The sequence below is a fragment of the Pseudophryne corroboree genome, chromosome 7, assembly GCF_028390025.1.
Source record: "Pseudophryne corroboree isolate aPseCor3 chromosome 7, aPseCor3.hap2, whole genome shotgun sequence".
NCBI classification, from domain to species: Eukaryota; Metazoa; Chordata; class Amphibia; order Anura; family Myobatrachidae; genus Pseudophryne; species Pseudophryne corroboree.
Window position 1 is genome coordinate 123,513,657 of NC_086450.1, and position 8,027 is coordinate 123,521,683.

General features: G+C 48.8%; 1 protein-coding gene across 1 annotated transcript in view; it reads left to right on the forward strand.

Moving 5' to 3' along the window:
- SLC38A11 (solute carrier family 38 member 11) overlaps positions 1 to 8,027 on the forward strand; it is a 230,073-nt gene that overhangs the window by 221,409 nt on the left and 637 nt on the right. The window lies entirely within an intron of this gene.

Sequence of the window (8,027 nt, forward strand, 5' to 3'; positions counted from 1 at the left end):
CCTCAGATTTGTGGTACAGGATTACCATTACCAAGTCCAGACTCTGCCGTTTGGACTGTACATGGCGGAATGATGATACTCCTTCGAAAAAGGGGAGTTTTAATTATCCCGTACTTGGACAATCTCCTTATAAGGGCGAGGTCCAAGGAGCAGTTGCTAGTCGGGGTAGCACTATTTTGGAAAGTGCTACAACAGCACGGTTGGATTCTAAACAGTCCAGAGTCACAGCTGGTTCCTACGACACGTCTACTGTTCCTGGGGATGGTTCTGGACACAGACCAGAAATAAGTGTTTCTCCCGGTGGAGAAAGCCAAGGAGCTGTCATCTCTAGTCAGAGACCTCCTGAAGCCAAAACAGTTATCGGTGCATCATTGCACGCGAGTCCTGGGAAAAATGTTAGCTTCCTACGAAGCAATCCCATTCGGCAGGTTCCATGCAAGAACTTTTCAGGGGGACCTGTTAGACAAGTGGTCCGGGTCGCATCTTCAGATGCATTAGGCTGATAACCCTGTCTCCAAGGACCAGGGTATCTCTACTGTAGTGGCTGCAGAGTGCCCATCTTCAAGAGGGCCGCAGGTTCGACATACAGGACTAGGTCCTAGTGACCATGGATGCCAGCCTTTGAGGCTGGGGGGCAGTCACACAGGGAAGAAACTTCCAGGGACTCTGGTCAAGTCAGGTGACTTCCCTACATAAATATTCTGGAACAGAGGGCCATTTACAATGCCCTGAGTCAGGCAAGGCCTCTGCTTCAAAACCAGCCGGTCCTGATCCAATCAGGCAACATCACGGCAGTCGCCCATGTAAACCAACAGGGCGGCACAAGAAGCAGGATGGCGATGGCAGAAGCCACAAGGATTCTCCGATGGGCGGAAAATCATGTGTTAGCACTGTCAGCAGTGTTCATTCCCGGAGTGGACAACTGGGAAGCAGATCTTCTCAGCAGACACGACTTCCACCCGAGAGTGTGGGGACTTCATCCAGAAGTCTTCCAAAGAATTGTACACCATTGGGAAAGGCCACAGGTGGACATAAAGGCGTCCCGCCTCAACAAAAAGCTATAAAAGATATTGCGCCAGGTCAAGGGACCTTCAGGCGATAGCTGTGGACGTTCTGGTAACACCGTGGGTGTACCAGTCGTTTTATGTGTTCCCCCCTCTGCCTCTCATACCAAAGGTACTGAGAATAATAAGAAGGCGAGGAGTAAGAACGATACTCGTGGTTCCGGATTGGCCAAGAAGAGCCTGGTACCCAGAACTTCAAGAAAATGTATCAGAGGACCCATGGCCTCTGCCGCTCAGACAGGACCTGCTGCAGCACGGGCCCTGTCTGTTCCAAGACTTACCGCGGCTACGTTTTGATGGCATGGCGGTTGAACGCCGGATCCTAAAGGAAAAGGGCATTCCGGAGGAAGTCATTCCTACGCTGATTCAAGCCAGGAAAGATGTAACTGCAAAACATTATCACCGCATATGGCGGAAATATGTTGCTTGGTGTGAGGCCAAAAAAGGCCCCAACAGAGGAATTTCAACTAGGTCGATTTCTGCATTTCCTACAAGCAGGAGTGTCTATGGGCCTAAAATTAGGCTCCATTAAGATACAGATCTCGGCTCTGTCGATTTTCTTCCAGAAAGCATTAGCTTCAGTACCTGAAGTTCAGACATTGTAAAAGGAGTGCTGCATATTCAGCCCCCGGTTGTGCCTCCAGTGGCACCTTGGGATCTCAACGTGGTGTTGAGTTTCTTAAAATCACATTGGTTTGAACCACTAAAAACCGTGGATCTAAAATATCTCACGTTGAAAGTGGTCATGTTATTGGCCTTGGTTTCGGCCAGGCGTGTATCAGAATTGGCGGCTTTGTCATATAAAAGTCCTTATCTGATTTTCCATATGGATAGGGCAGAATTGAGGACTCGTCCCCAGTTTCTCCCTAAGGTGGTATCAGCTTTTCACTTGAACCAACCTATTGTGGTGCCTGCGGCTACTAGGGACTTGGAGGATTCCAAGTTACTGGACGTAGTCAGGGCCTTGAAAAATTATGTTTCCAGGACGGCTAGAGTCAGAAAAATTGACTCGCTATTTATCCTGTATGCACCCAACAGGCTGGGTGCTCCTGCTTCTAAGCAGACTATCGCTCGCTGGATCTGTGACACGATTCAGCAGGCGCATTCTGCGGCTGGACTGCCGCATCTTAAATCAGTGAAAGCCCATTCCACAGGGAAGATGGGCTCATCTTGGACGGCTGCCCGAGGGGTCTCGGCTTTACAACTTTGCCGAGCTGTTACTTGGTCAGGGGCAAACACGTTTGCAAAATTCTACAAAATTGATACCCTGGCTGAGGAGGACCTGGAGTTCTCTCATTCGGTGCTGCAGAGTCACCTGTACTCTCCCGCCCGTTTGGGAGCTTTGGTATAATCCCCATGGTCCTTACGGAGTTCCCAGCATCCACTAGGACGTCAGAGAAAATAAGATTTTACTCACCGGTAAATCTATTTCTCGTAGTCCGTAGTGGATGCTGGGCGCCCATCCCAAGTGCGGATTGTCTGCAATACTTGTATATAGTTATTGCCTAACTAAAGGGTTATTGTTGAGCCATCTGTTGAGAGGCTCAGTTATATTCATACTGTTAACTGGGTATAGTATCATGAGTTATACGGTGTGATTGGTGTGGCTGGTATGAGTCTTACCCGGGAATCAAAATCCTTCCTTATTATGTCAGCTCGTCCGGGCACAGTGTCCTAACTGAGGCTTGGAGGAGGGTCATAGTGGGAGGAGCCAGTGCACACCAGGTAGTCATAAATCTTTCTAGAGTGCCCAGCCTCCTTCGGAGCCCGCTATTCCCCATGGTCCTTACGGAGTTCCCAGCATCCACTACGGACTACGAGAAATAGATTTACCGGTGAGTAAAATCTTATTTTATCCTGTTCTGTGTCCAGAACCATACTCAGGAACAGTAGACGCGTCGTAGGAACCAGCTGCGACTTTGGATATTCAGAATCCAGCCGTGCTGTTGTAGCACTTCCCGAGATAGTGCTACTCCGCCGAACAACTGCTCCCTGGACCTCGCCTTTATAAGGAGATCGTCCAAGTACGGGATAATTATTTCGGCCATTACCTTGGTAAATACCTCGGTGCCGGGGACAGACCAACGGCAACGTCTGGAATTGGTAATGACAATCCTGTACCACAATTTTGAGGTACTCCTGGTGAAGAGGGTAAATAGGGACATGCAGGTAAGCATCCTTGATGTCCAGTGATACCATGAAATTCTCCAGGCTTGCAATAATCGCCCTGAGCGATTCCATTTCGAACTTGAACCTTCGTATATAAGTGTTCAAGGCTTTCAATTTTAGAATGGGTCTCACCGAACCGTCTGGTTTCGGTACCACAACATTTTGGAATAGTAACCCCGGCCTTGAAGGAGGGGTACTCTGATTTCACCTGCTGGAAGTGCAGCTTGTGAATTGCCGCCAGTACTACCCTTTCTCCGAGGGCAGCAGGCAAGGCTGAGGTGAGGTAACGGCAAGGGGGAGTCGCCTCGAACTCCAGCCTGTATCCCTGTGATACTATTTGCAGAACCTAGGGATCCACCTGTGGGCAAACCCACTGGTCCCTGAAGTTCCAGAGACGCGCCCCTACCGCACCTGTCTCCACCTGTGGAGCCCCAACGTTAAGCGGTGGACTCAGAGGAAGCGGGGGAAGATTTTTGATCCTGGGAACTGGCTGCTGGTGCAGCTTTTTCCTTCTTCCCTTGTCTCTGTGCAGAAAGGAAGCGCCTTTGACCCGCTTGCTTTTCTGAAGCCGAAAGGACTGTACCTGAAAATACGGTGCTTTCTTAGGCTGTGAGGAAACCTGAGGTAAAAATTTTTCCTTCCCAGCTGTTGCTTTGGATACGAGGTCCCAGAGACCATCCCCAAACAATTCCTCACCCTTATAAGGCAGAATCTCCATGTGCCTTTTATAGGCAGCATCACCTGTCCACTGCCGGGTTTCTAATACCCTCCTGGCAGAATGGACATTGCATTTATTCTGGATGCCAGCCTGCAAATATCCCTCTGTGCATCCTTTATATATAAGACGACGTCTTTAATATGCTCTATGTTAGCAAACTATTATCCCTGTCTTAGAGTATTAATATTATCTGACAGGGTATCAGACCACGCTGCAGCAGCACTATTTATGCTGAGGCAATTGCAGGTCTCAGTATATAACCTGAGTGTGTATATACAGACTTCAGGATAGCCTCCTGTTTTTTATCAGCAGGCTCCTTCAAGGTGGCCGTATCCTAAGACGGCAGTGCCACCTTTTTTGACAAACGTGTGAGCGCCTTATCCACCCTAAGGGATATCTCCCAACGTGACCTATCCTCTGGCGGGAAAGGGTACGCATTCAGTAACTTTTTAGAAATTACCAGTTTCTTATTGGGGGAACCCACGCTACTTTACACACTTCATTCATTCATCTGATGGGGGAACAAAACACTGGCTGCTTTTTCTCCCCAAAAATAAAACCCCTTTTATGTGGTACTTGGGTTCATGTCAGAAATGCGTAACACATTTTTTATTGCCGAGATCATGTAACAGATGTTCCTAGTGGATTGTGTATATGTCTCAACCTCGTCGACACTGGAGTCAGACTCCGTGTCGACATCTGTGTCTGCCATCTGAGGTAACGGGCGCTTTTTTGAGCCCCTGATGGCCTTTGAGACGCCTGGGCAGGCGCGGGCTGAGAAGCCGGCTGTCCCACAGCTGTTTTACGTAAGGAGTTGACATTGTCGGTTAATACCTTCCACCTATCCATCCACTCTGGTGTCGGCCCCACAGGGGACGACATCCCATTTATCGGCCTCTGCTCCACCTCCACGTAACCTTCCTCATCCCACATGTCGACACAGCCGTACCGACACACAGCACACACACAGGGAATGCTCTGACTGAGGACAGGACCCCACAAAGTCCTTTGGGGAGACAGAGAGAGAGTATGCCAGCATACACCAGAGCGATATATAATGCAGGGATTAACACTATAACTGAGTGATTTTTCCCCCAATAGCTGCTTGTATAAACAATATTGCGCCTAAATTTAGTGCCCCCCCCCTCTCTTTTTAACCCTTTGAGCCTGAAAACTACAGGGGAGAGCCTGGGGAGCTGTCTTCTAGCTGCACTGTGAAGAGAAAATGGCGCCAGTGTGCTGAGGGAGATAGCTCCGCCCCTTTTTCGCTGACTTTTCTCCCGCTTTTTTATGGATTCTGGCAGGGCTATTTATCACATATATAGCCTCTGGGGCTATATATTGTGATATATTTGCCAGCCAAGGTGTTTTTATTGCTGCTCAGGGCGCCCCCCCCCCCCCAGCGCCCTGCACCCTCAGTGACCGGAGTGTGAAGTGTGTATGAGGTGCAATGGCGCACAGCTGCAGTGCTGTACGCTACCTTGGTGAAGACTGATGTCTTCTGCCGCCGATTTTCCGGATTCTTCTTGCTTCTGGCTCTGTAAGGGGGCCGGCGGCGCGGCTCCGGGACCGTACACCAATGGCCGGTTCCATGCGGTCGATCCCTCTGGAGCTAATGGTGTCCAGTAGCCTAAGAAGCCCAAGCTACCACCAGTTAGGTAGGTTCGCTTCTTCTCCCCTTAGTCCCTCGCTGCAGTGAGTCTGTTGCCAGCAGATCTCACTGTAAAATAAAAAACCTAAAATATACTTTCTCTCTAGGAGCTCAGGAGAGCCCTTAGTGTGCATCCAGCTCAGCCGGGCACAGGATTCTAACTGAAGTCTGGAGGAGGGTCATAGTGGGTGGAGCCAGTGCACACCAGGTAGTCCTAAATCTTTCTTAGCTGTGCCCAGTCTCCTGCGGAGCCGCTATTCCCCATGGTCCTTACGGAGTCCCCAGCATCCACTAGGACGTCAGAGAAATAAGAATTTACTCACCGGTAAATCTATTTCTCGTAGTCCGTAGTGGATGCTGGGCGCCCGTCCCAAGTGCGGACTTTCTGCAATACGTGTATATAGTTATTGCTTAATAAAGGGTTATGTCATGTTGGCATCCATTGGTTGATGCTCTGTTGTTTGTTCATACTGTTAACTGGGTAAGTGTATCACAAGTTATGCGGTGTGATTGGTGTGAGTCTTACCCTGGATTCCAAAATCCTTTCCTTGTAATGTCAGCTCTTCCGGGCACAGTTTCCTTAACTGAGGTCTGGAGGAGGGGCATAGAGGGAGGAGCCAGTGCACACCAGATAGTACCTAATCTTTCTTTAGAGTGCCCAGTCTCCTGCGGAGCCCGTCTATTCCCCATGGTCCTTACGGAGTCCCCAGCATCCACTACGGACTACGAGAAATAGAATTACCGGTGAGAAAATTCTTATTTTCTTATCTTGGCAATAAGAAATGAAGTATTGCTGGGATTTACCGTTAATCACATCCAGGAGCAGGAGTTCCAATCACGAAAAAATGTGTAATATTTATATATATATATATATATATATATACACATATATATATATATATATATATATATTTATTTATTTATGGGGGGGGGGGGGCGCGCCAATTCTGTTTCTAGTGCAGGGCACCAAAAAGTCTAGTTACGGCTCTGATGTTAACCATTCAATATGTTAGATGCCCCCTACACCTTGGTACATAATGACAGCACCAGCCCTGTATATTTTAACAAAGAAGATTTACAGTATGTACTTCCAGCTTTTCAGTAATGTCGTCAGTGTAAAAGCTTAAGGCCATGAACTTCAGCTGGGCCTCATGCTTATTTCACTTCTTCTTACCTTATTTTTTAACCTATGTTAGGGTTAGCTATTGACCATCAATGGGGGAGGTTCGATGGTAAAAGCCCTTTACTTTTGTGTAACATGCATACGTAGATGCAGTTTCTGTTCCTTTGCATATACATAGAGCTGAACCATCAATGGTTTCTCTTCATGGATAAGAACTACCAATAGTTAACCTGTTTACCCCTTTTCCACTAGCTCAAAAAACACGGGTAAATGCACGGGGGCGCGCATTTACCCGTGTTTTTGGCAAGTGGAAAAGGGTAAACCCGGATCAAGTGACCCGTGAATCCAACCCGGCTATTTACCTGGGTAGGACACGGGAATGATCCGGGTAGGGTGTAGTGTAAACGGGAGCCGTGTCGATGCGACACGGTTCCCGTTTACACTGTATGGATGGGCGGCGCTGGGAGATCATGTGATCTCCCTGCGCCGCCCCTGCCGTGTAGCTAGAAGCGTCACCAACCCGGCATATGCCGGGTTGTGACTGCTAATGGGAAAGGGACCGAGCACGGGTCGCAGCAGGGGGCAGCTCCCGTGTCAGGCTCCCGGCTGCGACCCGTGCTCGTAGGTGTAAAAGGGGTATTGAATATCTGTACTCATTCCTGCAGTACAAACAGTGCTGAGCACACAACATATGAATAACATGAAAACATAGTCCAATAGGAGCCCACAAGCAGAGAGCTAGTGGTTTCCTACTAGTCCATGGCATCACCCCTTCCTGAAAGACATATTCAAGTGTTAGAAGGGGAAAGAGAAGGGGGATAGAGGTGTAGCAGAGCTTTTGAAGTAATAGACCCACTCCTCTATGAATCTAGCCATAAGCTCCATGGCAGTAGTTGCTACACTTTGGGGGGAAAAAACATTGGCCCTCATTCCGAGTTGTTCGCTCGGTATTTTTCATCGCATCGCAGTGAGAATTCTCTTAGTGCGCATGCGTAATGTTCGCACTGCGCATGCGTCAAGTAACTTTACTAAGAAGAAAGTAATTTTACTCACGGCTTTTTCGTCGCTCCGGAGAACGCATTGTGATTGACAGGAAATGGGTGTTACTGGGCGGATGTACGGCGTTTTAGGGGCGTGTGGCAGGAAACGCTACCGTTTCCGGAAAAAACGCAGGCGTGTCTGGAGAAACGGTGGGAGTGCTTGGGCGAACGCTGGGTGTGTTTATGACGTCAGCCGGGACCGAAAAGCACTGAATTGATCGCACAGGCAGAGTAAGTCTGGAGTTACTCAGAAACTGCTAAC